General features: G+C 33.4%; 1 protein-coding gene across 2 annotated transcripts in view; it reads left to right on the top strand.

The window, feature by feature from the left end:
• Positions 1 to 18357, top strand: part of LOC129911382 (protein scalloped) — a 205016-nt gene that overhangs the window by 14849 nt on the left and 171810 nt on the right. Inside the window, exon 1 of one of the 2 annotated variants that reach the window (XM_055989177.1) lies at positions 163 to 1168. The exons of the other annotated variant lie outside the window; for it this stretch is intronic. The gene's annotated coding sequence lies outside the window, so the exon portion shown is untranslated. Of the gene's footprint in view, positions 1 to 162; positions 1169 to 18357 lie in introns of those variants that run through there. 2 annotated transcript variants of the gene reach the window in all.

Here is an 18357-nt window from a genome sequence, read left to right as displayed (position 1 = left end):
TTTTATAGTGCAACGAAGTTAAAACTTATGTGACAAAAAAAAAAACAAAACTAGTTGGACTGGTTGGCTTGCATGTTGCATCTGCATACAGGTTGTTTACCTAACACAATCAAACGCTCTCGCATACTATATTCGTTCGCCCTCCACCAAACCAACCATAACCAACCCACTCAACCAAGCTCGCAACATAACATTTCTCACATTGCATGATTACAACTTTACTGTACAACTACCATCACACAATTGCAACCAATCAGCTTATAGCTTACTGGCTTACCCAGTGTCCAAACTAAACCAAACAACTTGATGTGCGTGTAAATATACAAAGCTTCAAACAGAAACAAAAAAAAAACCGGACCACGTTCTCTGGTATAATAGAAGCTAGAGGAGCGTACAAACAGCCCCAAAGAATCAACAATCAAGTCGAGGTTATCCAACCGAACTTGTTTTCCAATTCCGATTTCCCCCGATCCGATGATGATGGCGATCTAAAAGCCATACCAAAAGACAAACAACAAAGCCGGCTGCTGCGGGGCTCTTGGTTAGTTAGTCTTGCTTAGCTTCGCGTTGTTTGGATTCCTGTTGCCATTCCATGAATTCCGAAAAAACGTTGCTCTGCTGCCATCGTGTTGTTGTGTTGTGCCTTTTTGTTGGTTACCCCTTTTCGAATCAGATATATTGCCAATCGACAAAAAGATACTTGATTCCAAATAATCGACTCTATAGAACCTCACCTGGAGACCTGAGAGATTCCAAACCAACTATACAACTTAGCAAACATAAAAACAAAAGTCACAAAGATATTTTTTCGCAATAAAATCAAATTAAAAAATACGAAAGACTGTAATTGCCAATAAATAGTTTCGCCGCGTCGTCGCTCTGTCGTTTGGCGTTCGTTGTTGCGTGTATGCAGCAAACAAGCAGCAGCATCGTCGTCGTGCCTCCGCTGCCGTTTGTGCTCCCTCCATTCTTTGATTCTATGTTTGTTGTGTATTTTTCGAGAGAAAGAATTTCCCAGGAGAATTCCGCGCACTGTGGTATTTTATCTTATCCGCTTTTGGTGTGTTGTTGTTTATTTATGAAGTCCAAGTGAATATAACGAAGCGAATTATAAAAATAAACAAAATAAAAAAAAAAACCTATTTCAATCTGGAGGAATTACTTGAAGGTAAGCCTGCATTTTTTTGTTTTTAGGTTTCTTATTTTGTTATTAAAATAAAACAGAATAAAGCCTAGCATTATTTTGCCAACAACAGGCAGCTAATGGGCTGAAGAAGGGAGGTAATAGATGAATTCGCCGCGCATTCTTCTCCAATTTGTTTCAGTGTTAAGTTTCCCCTCATCTTACAATCATATGTTACACAATCAAACAAGCTCTTTTTTCTCTCTCTCTCTCTCTCTCTCTCGCCTATATAGATAGTATTTTTAAGGCGAAAGGGCGAAATACACACGTTTACACGTGGTAGTGTATGAAATTTTTGGAATGTGGCAGTTTTTCGTGAGGAATTTTCGCCGTGAATTTTTTGTCAAAGTTTTTGGAATAATTGCGTACATAGTATACCACATAGCCTGAATAACTCCGTTAGTCGAAATATTCTAAGACAGATGGCGTCTTTGTTTGTATATCATTTTTTTCTCTCTGAAAGTCAAAGCAAGACACAAATAGCCTCTTAGCTAGAAGATAGAGTGAAAGAGGTGAAAGGTACGTGTTTAGCTTGTATAAAATATTTTTATTCAATGAAATTCCACATTACTGTATTGTGTGTTTACACTCACCGTTAAATATGTAAAGTGCGGCGATTGTTTTGTGAGAGAGCGGCAGTGGCGGCGAGTGACGAGTGAGTCGTTTTGCATTCTTTGATGATGAATTCCTCCCCCGTTTTGTCAACTATAGAAGATATACCGATATACGACGTGCAAAGTACTCTACTCTCTCTCTATAAGTCGATTCAAGATGATGATGATGATGATTGTGAGCTGAGCAGCAATTTTGTTGTTTTTTAGATAAATATGGCTGCCGCCGGTTGTTTGTCAGATAGTTGATTACAATTTACAGTAATTCATCTCTGGCAAGCAAAAGCGGGTGGAGAAATGGCGAATTGAGTATACTTTTTGTATATCTACAATAACTTAAATATTTATTTTTTTATTTTTTTTTTTTTTTTGTTATTTTTTTTTGTGGTTTTTTATTTTCATTGTCGACGACGACGTTGGTCGTCGTCGTCGTCTTCGTCATCTTCGTGATTAGGGTAAGCAATGCGAGAGAATTCTTATTCTGGCACCGCACATACAAAAGTAAACCACACAATTTTACGTTTTCTTTCCCGCTAACAATAACTATACTACGCATATAATTGGTGGAGCACCTGATCATTTGCTCAGCTTTAAAGATATAGGTACCTACGGCAAAAGAAAGAGGTGAACAGGTATAATTGATTTTTGAGGTTTTTGACTTCAAGTTGTTGTTTTTTCTTCTGTTTTGTTTGACGTCAATACTGTTTAGTTAGTGATTTGAGAAGTTCAAGTATTTGTATACCTACATAGTTGCTTGAAAGATTTTGGTTTCAGAGTAGGTTTAATAATTTTAATTTTTTTCTTAATCCGAGTATATACGAAAATGGCGCCCGGGCAGATATTTAACGAAGTTGGTTTGATTTGTAAATGAATTCATTTACAAATCTGATTGTATAAGCAAAGTAGGACTTTATAGTTCCGACATAGTTCAGTCAATGGGGGAAAAATCCGAAAAAAGTTGTGACGTCAGCTAAGTTTAGATGCAGTATTGAAGAAAGGTTAATTCTGAGCATAAATCTCAGTTTGCGTATTGATTGGTCTTGTGGGGCGTCCGCCATTTTGAAAAACCCATTAGTCTCAATATCTCGAGAACGACTGGTCGGACATCATGAAAAAACCTTCCGAGATAAGATTATTCAATTAAAATTTTCTACAACTCTGCTATACAACTTTTTTTCTATCGCTACAAAAGTTAGGGTCAATGTGGGTAAATGTAAACAGGGGTAAATGAGAACATGGCTAATAACAAGCTTCAGTTAAGTCTCTGTGACGTATATATAAGTACAAATCGCGGACGCATGCATCTTTTAACTTATACGTCAAACTCAATGCTGTCAAGTGAGTATTCATTCGACGATCGTATTTTCCGTGAAAGATAATTTTTTAAAGTGCCAAACAAGTTGTTAGTCTTTCAGAAATATTAAATATTTTTGCAGATTCAATTAAGTCAGTATAATTTGCAAATACTTTTTAGTTTTGAATTTTGATGTAGATTCTATGTGATACAAGCAAATTTTAAAATACAGGACATTTATGTCGATTTGCATGTGTTAACATTTACCCCAGAATATTTTTCATAATGGGTAAATGTAAACAACGTATTCTGGAGGTAAATATAGACATATATTTTTGCTGAAATTATTGGTTTTGATAAAAATAACGTATTTTTAGTCAATTACTATTGCTAAAGTGCCGCGGAGTCACATTTTAAAGTAGCCAACACCATCATTTTCATTGAATGATGTTGCAAATCGGTCTTTGACGTAAAAAAAACAAAATATATGACGTTCAGAGCTGCTCAGGATGCATATTGGGCGCCTATATAAAGAATCAAAGGAAGAAAACAAAAACTTTTATCGTAATTTGAAAAAGTTTTTGTCAAATACCTTCTTGAACATTTTTCAAGTTGTTATCCATATGATAAAGAGGAAATTCTAAATTTTAAACCACCGTTTACATTTACCCCGAATTTGTAAAAAAACACAAACATGGTGGGGTATTTGTAAACATGCCATATTTGACAGTAATGTTAACAATTTGGGAAATATTTGTTTATATTTATAAAGAAGAATTGCCATCATTTCATATTTGCATTTGAAGATACCATTCAAGTTGTTCCGTGAAAACATATAAAAATCTAAAGTCGAAAGAAAAAAAAGACATGAAATTGTTTACATTTACCCACATTGACTTAATACTTTTTTTTGAAAAAAAATGCTCTTTTTTTTGTTTGTGTTTTTTATTTTTAATTTTTTCTTAATTTTTTTGTTTACCAAATCTTGAATTTTAAATGATTCGTGAGTATTCTATAGCTTTATGTTACAAGAGAAAATTCAGGACCTGCAATTTTTTTATATTTAAGTCTCTTCGTTTCGTAAAAAAGGGTATTTTTTAACAAAAAAGCATTAATAACTTTATTAATTATAGCGATAAAAAAAGAGTTGTAGAGAATTTTAAGGCAAATAATCTTTTCTCCATACGTTTTTTTTCATAATTTTGATAAAAAGTGCTCAAATCTTTAAAATTGTCATTTTTTTCGGTTTTTTTTTACTTTTTTTGGGCTTGTAACTTTTTTAATATTCATAATATCGAACTACGTTTCCTGTACAAACAACTTTTATGTAGGATAAATAGAAATCGAGATATTCAACAAAAATTAAAATTCAAAATGGCGGCCGAAAGGTGAATTTCTCGAGTGCGAAAAATCAGGTTAATGATATTCAGCCAATGCTGTATCGAATGAGCAAAAAAAATTTGGGGGTGGTACAAACTGCTGCTAGAATTCGAACGGAAATCAGAACAGTCGTGATAGTGAAGATTTCAAATTTTACGCAGCTTAATTTTTCTTATTTTTCAAGATTCTGTTATTAAATAAAATGTTTCAAGAATTTTAATTCTTGTGCTTTCTTTTGAAAGAAGTAGGCTGATGCCAAATGAATAGAGAGAAATGATACATTAGGTAGGAACTTATATTTGGCATTGATAACACTAGGGCTACCAGATAAAATTTTATTAATGTCGGGACAACAGGTCTTAAAAGTCGGGACAAATCGGGACAGCAAAAAAAATACATGAAATCGAAAATTTATAAAAATAAAAAGAAATAAAAAAGTAATACCCCAAACTTTTCCATTGATAAAAATTCCATTTTTTTAAAACTAAACTCAAAGAAATATAACAAAGTCTTCATCCAAAAAAAAAATTAAAAAAACTATTGAGTGATGGATCTTTTAATAAATGTAGGTACCAAGCACCAATTTCCATTAAATTTAACGTTTCCTTTAGAAAGAAGGACTGGAAGGATGGACTTTGTAAATAATTGAGAATAAATAGATTGAAGCTAAAATTTTAATAAACGAAAGTCAAAAAAATAATGGACCAATTATTTTACTTTTCACACATGTTCCTAGTAAGGAAATGTCAAATATTATTCATTTATTTTCATATAGCAGCGACTTTAATTTTCTTACCCAAAGTTTTCGAATGAAAACGGAATGTCGAAACAAAATCGGGACATTTTGTAAATCGGGACAGATATCGGGACAGGGTCCAAATGTCGGGACTGTCCCGCCGAAATCGGGACGTCTGACAGCCCTAGATAACACAAGTCAACAACGTTTTTGGTGAAGAGACTAAGATATACTTTTCTAAAGGTTTTTGGTGTGCTGATCTCGAATCTGAAGTCAAAAACATCCTATCAGCTCCCGTTAGAAGATGCAAAAATAACTACTTTTGAGGTTATGCCTTTATGTGAAGAAATTTGTTTTAAATACAATGTATTACGGTTTCTGTAAGAACTATTTTCCTTCTTTCAAGAATATTTAAAATATTTTTCATATCTTTTTTATTGTTCGAGATATCATCAGTTTTATGGCTTATTGTAATGTATCACATTTTCATCTGTTTTTTTGATAAATTAAGCCAAACACGCAATAAAAAAGATATTGCAAAGACTTAAACGGGTCTTGAAAGAACGAAAATAGTTTTTATAGAAACCGTTATGAGATATATTTAAAAAAAATTTCTTCAAATTAAGGCATAACACCAAAAGTAGCAAAAAAACGTTTTTTTGCATTTTCTAACAAAAATATTTCAAAAACGTGAACTGCTAGGATATTTTTTACTTCGGATTCGAGTTCAGCACACCGGAAACCTTCAGAAAAGTATATTTTGGTTCATGTGGGGAAAATCTTGTTAACTTTAAAATAAGTCAAAACACGATTTTTTTTAACTTTCAAACGGTAATATTTCAAAAACGAGAGCTGATATTATATTTCTGACTTCAGATTTGAGTTCAGCACACCAAAAACCTTTAGAAAAGTATATCCTATTGAAAAGTATATTTAAGTGCCCGCACCAAAAAAAAAAAATTAAATTTTGTAGACCATTGTAAGCTTTCCTTAACACTATGAAGCTTTTTTATCGAATAAATTCTTTAAAAAAAATTACGAATACCTAAATAACAGGCTTTTTTATCTGGCCAATTCTTCGAAAGCTTAGTTTATATACCTATCTTAAATGTTTGCTCTTCCAATTCATTAACATTTCTTTCATTTTATTCCTGAGCGCCAGTAAAGATTTTCCAGAAAAAAAAAAACACAAATAATGAAAAAAAAAGACTCCACAATACGAGCTTAATTAGCTCCCAATGAATTAACCGGCACTAAGTTTAATGTATCTCAAAACGAAGAGGAGATGTAAACGAAAACAAAAATAAATTCTATATCATTTATCTTCGTTTCATCAATCCAAGTCATTAATTCAATGTCAAAAGGTTGGACGTTCGGAGTTCCCCGCCATGCTGGCTCGCATGCACCTGCCAATATATACGCTTTCAATTCATCAATTATCTATTTCGCTAATAACACGGCAACACATTTTACACAGATTATCATTAATACCCAGATTATATCCATCGGGTGATAAACTTCCATCAACCATGCTCATCATCTTCATCATCATCATCAGCCAGCAAAGTGTTTTAGTCTTTCGCTGGAAAAAGACGCGCGGCGAATCTTAAATTTTGTACGCATGCTGAGATTCTCCTCGATATTTCCTTTTTCCTTCACAGAACTCGCAGTGTGCGATGGTAAAAGTGTATTTTTGGAGCACAAACTAAAATATTTTTTTGTTTGTTCTTTTCTCACACAAATATTCTTTGATTTAATCAAGAAGAGAAGAAAAAAAAAATCCTTTAATACTCAGTTGAGATGTTAGTTCCTTGGCAAATATATTTACCTCACTCATTTAAGAGTCTGAGTCAATTCGTTTAAGTAACACGACTTTTAGGGGAACAAGTGTAATTGATTGGAAATGCTATATGACGGATTCACGAGTTCGAATCCATTTTTATTTTGAAGCAACAGTTTTATACCCAAATCACTTCTTCTACCCTGAACGTTCAATAATTCGCTGGTTATGTTGCTCTTTCATCAAAAACCACTACCCTATTTGCAGGAATCCATAGCTGAGGGAACTTGATATTCCCACCAACACCATCATCATCAAACCCATTTACTTAATCAGATTTTTGCACGTCCTCGCCGCACCGTGGAGAACCATGAACCGCCATTTTCGTTATCGCATCTACAGGTGCGTCGTCGTTGTCTACAATAATGGTTATCGAACATGCTCAATACTAATTAATGTCGAGAATAAGCTCGGCGAAGACCGATGGTGGTAAGAGCATTGAGAAGTTTAGTGGATCTGTTTATTGATACTTGAGCTTGAGATGATTGATTTTGATGGTTTGGTTGATATAGTAGCATGAAGATGTGTGACAACATTTGATGCAGGACAAACGTGATAAATGTAAATATTGAGAAGGTGAATTAAATTTTTTGGATTCGAAAAGTTGTTGGAAATGGTTTTTCTTGTATCAGCCCTCTTACTTTATTGGAAGTCAGGAACATCATTTTCGAGAAATTGCTTTTATAAAACGGTAAATACTCTGGGCCCTAAGGGTTCGAATCCAGTCTTGTTTACTCAAAATGTTTTTTTTTTTTTGAATATATATGACCTTTCCCATCTAAAAACTTGCCCATAGACCTTGACGATGGTATATTTATTAAATAGAGCGGGCGGCCACTGCAGAAACGCTCAACTCATCGAGCTAAAGAAAATTTCAAATGGGAAGTGAAAGAGGGCTATTAGTAGTTACGAAAACCACAGGTCTTCCCGTTCGCATCCTGGCACGATTGGCGTGGTAAAGTGCAATGTGCATCTCATAGAGTTAAAAGACAATATTGGTGTCAAATTAAAGGTGATATTGTCAGCTATCAAAATTCAGAGGTCTTCTGGGCGAAAGTCTGGCAGTTTTGTCATGCAGCCCGTTTTAAGGTTAGAAGCGATGAAAGTGAGTTTTTTCATAAAGTCTTGTTTTTTGGTATTTTGGTGGATGAGTTAAGGAGTTTTTCACTATAAAATAAAAATATGAGTTATTAGCATTTAAATATAAAACGATGTTTTGGAAAATGCTTGATAGTTTATTAACAATGACCCAAAGTATATGCAAAACTACGAATAATTCACGAAAAAGTCTCAAATAATACGCTGCGCCCCTTACAACTTACCGAATTAAAAGGCGAATTTAATTTCAAATTAAAGCTAATAATGTCTTTTTTTGAAAACCAGAGGTCTTCCAAGCCACATCTTGACATTTCACCCCCCAGCTTGGGTGAACGTTTTAAGTAAAAAACGCTCCTAACCTTAAAACAAGCTGCGTGACCTAACTTCCAATTTTTGGCTTGGAAGACCTCTGGTTTTCAAAAAAAGACATTATTAGCTTTAATTTGAAATTAAATTCGCCTTTTAATTCGGTAAGTTGTAAGGGGCGCAGCGTATTATTTGAGACTTTTTCGTGAATTATTCGTAGTTTTGCATATACTTTGGGTCATTGTTAATAAACTATCAAGCATTTTCCAAAACATCGTTTTATATTTAAATGCTAATAACTCATATTTTTATTTTATAGTGAAAAAACTCCTTAACTCATCCACCAAAATACGAAAAAACAAGACTTTATGAAAAAACTCACTTTCATCGCTTCTAACCTTAAAACGGGCTGCAGTACAAAACTGCCAGACTTTCGCCCGGAAGACCTCTGAATTTTGATAGCTGACAATATCACCTTTAATTTGACACCAATATTGTCTTTTAACTCTATGAGATGCACATTGCACTTTACCACGCCAATCGTGCCAGGATGCGAACGGGAAGACCTATGGTTTTCGTAACTACTAATAGCCCTCTTTCACTTCCCATTTGAAATTTTCTTTAGCTCGATGAGTTGAGCGTTTCTGCAGTGGCCGCCCGGACTAAAACTCTTTTATTCACGAACAGTTTCATAATTATTTGTTTTAACTTTACTCCAAGACGTGCCATTTAGTTGAATTCTATAAATGGCGCCCAACGTGGAAGACAGAAGAACAAAATGTAATAGTTTTTTTTTCTATTTTTAGCATTAGAGTAAATAGTTGATTCGAATGCGAATAATGTTCAGCCAAGTGCGGAGGAAGAAAGATAGAAAAGTCGATTTTACAAATACAGCCTTCACCGCTTCGACATTTTTTTCAGGGGTACTCACAAGAATAGTTGAGAGTTGTTAGACACAAGCCCTTCATTGGTGTGACCCATTTTGTTTGTGCAAAGCTTCTAACCATTAATTAAACGACGAAGTGTCCGAGATTGAAAGGAATGTATATGAACAAGACAATTGTCCGAATAGTTGGTTTTAGTGTACGCGATCTATAATACCTTAGGACTTAGCTTAGCCCAAGATGCCACTGAGTACAAAAAATGGTAGTAGCCCAGTAATTTTAGGCATTTTTTTTACCCCAATCTGCGGAAAAATTCCTACTGGGCTCGATTTTGGTATAGACCTTCGTTACGGCGTTGTTATGAAGATGTGAAAAATCGACATTGATATCGCGTCCGCGTTAGAAGTTATAGAGGTCAAAAGGTCACGAAAATCAGTTTTTCGCATATATCTCGTGACCTGTTGCTCGGAGGTCAATAGGGGTCTATGGAAATAGGGGTGTGTTCAAAGTATCGATATCATCGGTGAAACCAGAAAAGTGTGTAACTCCAAATTTTCTGAAAATTAGATTTGAATGCCTACTGTTAGACAAACCTTATATCTACCGTTCCTTAAACTGATAATCCCCTTAAAGTTCATAGTTTTTATTTTATTAGCAAATTAGAAAATGAAAACTCATACAAATGCCTTCAAAACGATTTTGTTTTTTTTTTGATCTCCTATAAAATTTGCTAAAATGGAGTTACACACTTTTCTGGTTTCTCAGACGATATGACTCTTAGAAGTAGTCTAATGTCGTTTTCTATTGACTTTTGAGATTTTTGTGTAAAAATTTCAGATTTTCCACTGCAAATAGAATATGAAATCTAGTTTTGTAATTGTGTACGAAATCTATGTGTACACCCAGAGAAAAAACGCATAGTAATTTTTAATCCGTTCTACATTGAATCAATGGTGAAAAATATATTCATTAATTTTCTAAAAAGTCGTCCTATGCTTAACTTACAGTTTGTCACATCAATTTTTATAAGTGAGATGGCACAGTGGTTAAGCACAAGCTTGTCAACCCAGGTATAGCAGGTTCGATCCCCAGCGGATGCAAGTTTTACTTTTTTTATTTTTTTAATGTGTGAACAACTTTGATTTAATGTGTGAACAACTTTGATTTAATGTGTGAACAACTTTGATTTAAAGTGTGCTACTTTGATTCAATCATTTTCCACTTTAGGCTAAAAATGTAGTGATTTTCCATTGATTCAAAGTGGTTTAGATTGATTTTACGTTGTTTTTTGGCTCAGTGTATAAAAAAAAATAAAACAACAACAAATGTTCAGACAAATGTCAAACAGAGGAGTGTGTGTGAAAGTGCGTGTGCTTGTATGCGTGAATCTTGATAAAAATCCAGATTCAGATTCTTGAATCTCAGATTCATTTTTTTGTCATTTTTTTGAATCTCAAGACGCAAATAGATCATGAAATCTGAGATTTTACCACTATTTCCCCTCTTCACCCCCCCCCCCTTTCAGCTGTCAGATTCACAATTCTCATTCTGAGATTCGTCAATAGAAAACGACATATGATTGATTTGGGGTGTTTTGATCTTCAAATGTTTTTACCCTGAGACCAAAACGTCTCTTTGACCTGAGGGTCAAAATTAATTGCTAAGATTTTATTAAATAGTTAGTTAGTAGCTAAGCAACTTAGTTAGTTAGTTAGTTAGCTAGTAAGTTAGTTAGTAAGTTAGTTTGAATATCGATTACAAGTGAAACTTATAAAAACGTATTAATAAAAAGCAAAAGAGATTACACATGTATTTTTCAGTATTCAAATACTGAATTATTCACTCTTAAATAAAACAAACCTATTATTACGTATCATGTATTATGCCTATGCTTGAAACAGCTCTATTCCGAAAAAGGTTGGATTTACAGAAAAATGCATAAGGCAATATTTGTAGATAATTTTATGACGAACCCCTATTGACCTACGAGCAACAGGTCACGAGATATATGCGAAAAACTGATTTTCGTGACCTTCCTTTTGACCTCTATAACTTCTAACGCGGACGCGATATCAATGTCGATTTTTCACATCTTCATAACAACGCCGTAACGAAGGTCTATACCATAATCGAGCCCAGTAGTAATTTTTCCGCAGATAAAACCTAAAATTACTGGAAAGTACGACGACTTATACAAATGCAGTCAGACTGTCTAGTAAGTGGTACTCAATATGAGGAGTTAAGTGACACTTCATCTTCTAACTGTATTACAATGTGTTCTTCACATTAAGAACACTACCATCCATTGAATAGAAGGAAATTAATTCACTCTTCACAATAAAAATAAAAAAAATTTACAAAAAAAGTTAAGAATTCGAAATTTAAAAACTTTGTACTTTAATTTTAAAACTTTAGTATTCTTGCAATAATGGCGTCCAAAACTTATCAATTACTATAAATATACTTTTTCGTGATGAAAAGAACAAATTAAACAATTTTATTTTTATTATCGTTTATAGAACATATAATTTTGTTCAAACCAGAAAAATAGGACCAAAACTCTACATACCTATAAAAAAATGGCGCCCAACGCATTTCGTATTTAAAGAATCATGACCGTTTCAGTATCTGAGAGCAACCCTTCTGGTGGGTTGCTCTCGAATTTGAAACAGATAAAAAAATCCCTCAATTCCCAGTAAAAATGGCGCCCAACATTTGTCTAAAAGTGTATTTTTTAATGATTTATAATTTAAATGATATTTACTTCTATCTGTCTGTTTTATGCATCTTAGAATCCATTTGTTATGATTGAATAATTTTAAAAATGAGTAAGAGAATTGCTATTTCATTTCTTTCATACCTGGCAATTCCATCATAAATCATCATTACACTCTCATGCAATATTGCAATTCTTCTTCCTGCTTGCACACTCACTTTTCATTAATTCATTTCTTTTTTTTTTTTGTTGTTGTATTTCTTATAAGTTTATTTATGATTGCCATTTCATTTTTGTTCTTGTGTGTTTCTATGCTGATTTATACCATCAACAATATAATCATCCATCCATCCCCCTCCCACGTTCTTCTTATACGTTTTCTTATGTTTGTTGATTGTGTGTATGAAAATTATTTTTATCTACTTCTATCGCGCATGCTGTAGAACATTACTCATTTTCAATCATTTTATTAAAAAAAAAAATAAAAAAAATAGTTAACTCAACCAATTACCCATTCCAAGTCAATGATGTTTGAAAATGTTGAGAATTGAGTACGCAATAATTGATGCAAAAGAGATACCAGATCCAGAGTAACGGACCTGATACAAAACACAAAAATGAGTGCGTTTAAAAGGTTCTTTTTTGTACCGCCCCTCAAAGTGCACTCTGCAAAAAATAGCAAAAAAAAAAAAAATGTGTGCACTATTATCTCATAAGTAATACAACATAATTGTTTTAAAAGACTGCAGATGGCTCTGACGTTTGTCTCTCTGCTTCTGTATATTTGCACTAATTCACATTGAGTGAGTTTGTTGTAGCTTGATTTCGAGCGAGTCGACTCGACTCTCATTTTCAATCGCTCTTTTTGACAAGAACCCCCACAAATACATTCTTAAAGTGTGGGAGAATCTTTAACTAATACATTTAAACTCATAGAGAGCAATGAAGAACACACGACTCCCTGTTATAGCTTTTATGCTTGTCATGGTTAATCGTCTCCGTACCGAACCGCCCGCCCGCCCTTGCCCGAGATCCCCTTAGATGCGTGGAGTTGAATTAAATTGATATTTTGGTTGCCTTCGTTGTAAAGGTCATGTCATGATTTCATTGAAATCGCTTTTTGAGTGTTGTTCTTTCTATTTGTCAAACCCCACCTCTCTTTCGTCACACATCTACCCTCTCTCACACGAAACAGTTTATCAGTCAACATGGAGATAGATACTGTTGCTCGTGATATCATCTCCCACCACACCGTTATACGCCCCATCCCTCTGGGAAAGAGTCGAGAGTGTTGCTTGTGTTTTCTATATCTCTTGAACGAAATGAATCCTGTTTATTGGTTTTTCTGGATGAGGACAAGGACGATGATGATTCTCCGACACGAGACGAAGACGGTGGCGACACGTTCGTTGTTGTTGTTGTTGCTGTTGGAGATGGATAAAGAAGCACTTTTGCATAAGCACACAAGTACACAAGATTCAGGAGCACGACTGCGGGAAGGGTGCTCCCCTGCTCGTGCTAGCCCTGGCCATGATGGTAAAAAGAAGTCGAGGAGAAGATGGGTTACAAATTATTATTGTCTCGGTGATTAAGATAATGGCCGGGAAGGGTGTTTATTGTTTATTGACAAAAGCTGGTGGCGAAGTGTGTTGTTGCTAGTACCTATTCCAGCGAGTCTCTATATAAAGTGTGAAGGGGTATGATTTTGGGTTGTTTTTTATTGCATTTTTTTTGTTGTGTAATATTTGTTGTTGGCGGTATAAAAAACATGTCTTTTTAATGTTTTCTTTTTTTTTGTTAAAAGGGAAAAGTGAGATGAAGGAAGTTTTTTGTGTAAAATAAAAGAAACATCCTTTAAGGATTATGGGGTTAAGGGCAACAAAACACGTACCAAATAGTTCTATGTCTTTGAAATGAATTCAATGTCAAGTGGTCCCTGGGGGTGAAGGGGGGGATAGATTTTGCAATAATTGATTTGCCTACAAGTGTTGATTTTTATATTTCTTTTTTTTTATATTTGAGGGCGATTCAGATAACTGATTTTTAGGATTTAAATTAATTCATAGAATTGTGTTTATCAGTTTTTTTTTTGTCTACATTCAAGATTACATTGTAAGTAACTTGAGGATTTATTATTTTAATTTAGAAGCGAAGATTGACGATGTTTTTTTCCTTAAGATTTATGGCTTTTATTTAAAGTTTTAATAAGATAGCGATTGTTTTAACAGTATAAATGGCGCCCAACGTTATGTCACAATCTTTGTTTTTTAATGATTTATTTGTGAAATTAATTTTGAAAATCGAGTGGGAAATCGTTCTTGAAAAAATGGCGCCGAACACTAATCAATTCATTAATTTTTATCTGTAACAAAAAATTGAGTTTTATAAACATAAAGTCATTTAAAGTATATTAAATTAAATTGAAAGTAAGAAATTGTTTTCTACTGTACAATTCTAAAAAAAAAAAAAAAAAATGGCGAACAACGAGTCCGCAAGCAATCAGAACGATGATCTGCATATATTGAAAAACGATGATTTATTTGGAAAAACAAGAAATCGTCACCGTTTGATCATTATTAGGATTATGTTATATGACCAGAGATAATATTAACTAGAAAAAAAAAAAAAATCAAAATGCAATAAACCGGAATAAAAGTTAAAGTGGTATAGGAAAAGAACTGTTACAAAAATGGTGTTCGAGTTTAGAGCGGCACTTAAACATCTGGCCATTGAAAAGGAAAGAAGATTTACCCAACGTCCAAGAAAAATTTTACATCCTAAATATCGCTCTATCTACCCCAAAATACACTAGCCAAAAAAATTAAGGGAACAAAAAAAAATGTGCTTTCTTAGTGATAGTTGAAAATGATTGTATCATGAGAAAACAAAAAGCATGTGAAATCAACATTCATCTAGTTTTTAAGTTTTAAAACTAAATATTTTTTTCTAATGGTAAAATAGCTAAATCTTTGGAATTTTTTCAAATACCAAAATTTTCCAATTTAATAATAATCATTTTATCGCAAAAAATGTTTCCACTTTTTTGAGAGAAAAGTCAAAACAAAAAAAAATTGAAAATTTCGGTATTTGAACAATTCCAAAGATTTAGCGATTTTACCATTAGAAATAAAATATTAAGCTCCAAAGATTTAGCTATTCCTAAAACCAGATGAATGTAGCTTTCACATGCTTTTTGTTTTGTCATGATACGATAATTTTTAATTGAGATACAGCAGATACAGAAAATCACTAAAAAATCACAATTTTTTTTTTGTTCCCTTAATTTTTTGGGCTAGTGTTCTTTCTAAAATTAGTGTTACCATTGATTTTAACTGATTTAATTGGAAGACACATTCGGACGAGAGTTAGAAAAATAATAAATCATATAGATTCAACAACTACTCTGTACTAGATTAAATTCTTAAATGGCGCCCAATGCTACGAAGAGAAATAAACAAAGAAGTCCTTAAAAATAAACAAAGAAGTCATTTGAAAATATTATATTAGGAGTCGAAAGAGCAATGCTCACATTATTTAAAAAGGATATGTTGTAAAGCCAATTTCGAAAAAAAAGTAAGATTCTAACGAAATTGTTTTACTCGGGGATATTCAATTTTAATGTTAAGTTCCTGAATATTAAATCTCTCATTAATAAGGGTGCGGATCTAATGTTGCTCCCAATCTAACCAACACACGCACAAATATGGTTTTGAAATGATTAGCAGGTACATGTTAGAAAGTCACATTTTGAAAAGAACTTTAAGAATTAAAAAATGGCGCCCAACACTAACCTATTTCAGTATAACTATTATAATTTGCTAAATGAAAAACATACAAACGTTTAAAGTAAATATTAAACGATAGTTTTAAGAGACCAGAAATAGAAATCAAACTGAGCTTAAATTGAAAAGTCTATTTAAAAATGCCCACAAGCTGTGCTTCTTTGACGTTTATACAAATTAGCATCTCCAAATGGATATTCCAGAAAACAAAGGCCGTGAAAACCAAATGTGTCGCAGAAAAAGAACGAAAGATATCTGAATAGAGAAGAATGCATCCCAGGCAAAATTTTTGTGCGGTTAACAGTCTAATTTTTAATCGAAACCTAACGTTGCTTTTACTTTGGATAACCGGTCAGTGTTCCAATATAAATTTCACCTACCGTTTAAGACATTGGTACACTGTTTTCCACTAATTTGGAAGTGAAATAAGGAAAAACTTTGAGAATTAATAAACCAGTCCCATTAAGTATTTTTAAAAGTTTTGTAAAAGTGGCGCCCAAAAAATGGTAAAAGCTTAATGAGAGTCAGAACCAAAAGCGAATATTTCTATTTGATCATCTTAAATAATAAAAAATAGTAGATTTAAAGTAAGTAAAGGCTTATAATTCTTCATTTAAGACAAGAAAATAAATAAATGGCGCCCAACGCCACGATTTGTTTATGAAATTAAAGAATATCTTGTTTAAAACACAATTTACTTAATAGATCGCTCTGGATAACACACCTTCCAGGCCAAAGCACTACAAAGTGGCGCCCAACGTAAAAAAAAACTATAGCAATTGAAAATGCATGTTCCATTTCCATGTACCCTAAAGTTCTGCAACTTAACTAAAGTACGCCAGGATTGAAGAAAGCCCCCTACGATCACAAAAAAAAAATGTTTCCCCTTAACAATAATTTTGTTCAAATCAATTATTATTTGGCGCCCAATGCTAGTCCACATTATATATAATTATGAACTCTTGGAAGTAATGATTTTGAATATATTGTGCAGCATAAATAAATGCATTGTAGTTTTAGCATCGTATTCGTTTCAAATCTGAAGTCTTTATTAAAAAGTGGTGCCCAACGTGAGGCCCCAGCCAAATTACATAAATTTAAAAATTAATGTTGCATTTTCATTTTGCTTAAAATAAAATTTTCTTTAACTAAACTATTATACTCTAGCTCAAAAGCTTATCTGTCCAAGAGCATCTGACAACAGAACCCGTAAGGAATTTTTGTATTTTTCATTGTAAAAGTAAAAATTAAAAAAAAACTTGAAATGCAAACTTAACTCACACACTGATATAATTTACTTCGAACACAATTTTTTTTATTCATTTTCTTTTGAATGTATATTTACTTTGATTTTTTTTTTTTATATTCTTTTCGTTTTCCATCCATGCATCCACAGTTGCACTACTCAGAATAAAAAATTTAAAAAAATGAAAAACAAAAAAAAAAACAAAAGAGCAGAATTAATATTTAATGACAAAAGAAAAGAAAATTCTCATTTAACCCGGCTAAAATGGGGAGTGTGGGCTAAGGGGCAACCCGCACCCTTTTTGCATACTGTTTGCTTGCTTGCTTGCTTACTTACTTGCTTTGCTTACTGGTGCTCCATCTCTTGGTGGACTTTGTTGTACCATTCTCGCTGTTGTGTTGTGTATAGAGCTCACTCATTTTGAAGTGGCTGTCTGTCGTCTACGAAGTCTGTCGCCGTTGTTGCCGTCGACTACGACTACGACTTCGACGACGACAACGTGGGTCAGAATGGAGAGTTCATTATTAAATTCTTTTTTCGTACACACGGGGAAAAAGAAGCAAATTGTTGAATTATTCATGAGAGAGGAGACATTTATTTTTTTTTTTTAGCTTTTTTTTTTCCTTATGGTCTTTTCTTTTATTAATCTTTTATTCCAAGCTTGAATGGGAAGGAGGGACATCATCAGGAGGCAGGCGAGATCGATTATCAGTAATTTCATAATAATGACAGCCTATCCTACAATAATCCTCCTGCCACACTCCCCTATACAACGTTGTCTCTCTGTGTCCAGCTTCATGTCCATCTGGTGGGAAACAAAGCGTTGCTTTCATTCACAGAAAATCGATGAGGCACAATCCCAAGTGGTGTAGTGGTGGTGGAGTTGTGTGAAGTAGAGTATATTCCTCTGACAGTTTCGACCGAGATGAAGTGAAGATGAATAAGAATAAAAAAAAAAAAAACATGAATCTGGGATTCTGGTCAGCGGTGCCATTCAAATATGGGTCGGTTTTGGAGTCTCATTTGAATATTATTGAATGGCAGACTCTCTGACTAAATGATATTAGTTCCACTTTCATTGAATGTGTCCCATTCTCTTGATCGCACAACAAATGGCCTTTCAGCGAGTTCAGGAGATTAATTTTTGCTTGTTAATCTATGGGCACTTTTATTTTGGTTTTTTTATTTTGTGAATACTGGGCAAGGTTATGAATATATTTTTAAAACTAGTGCTATGTTGTTTAAGATCTAAAGTATGTACTAAAAGCTTAGGTATCTTAC

Source organism: Episyrphus balteatus, chromosome 2 (genome assembly GCF_945859705.1).
Source record: "Episyrphus balteatus chromosome 2, idEpiBalt1.1, whole genome shotgun sequence".
In the NCBI taxonomy this organism is placed as follows: Eukaryota; Metazoa; Arthropoda; class Insecta; order Diptera; family Syrphidae; genus Episyrphus; species Episyrphus balteatus.
The sequence above is the reverse complement of the archived record's forward strand: the minus strand, read 5'-3'. Positions and strand labels throughout refer to the sequence as shown.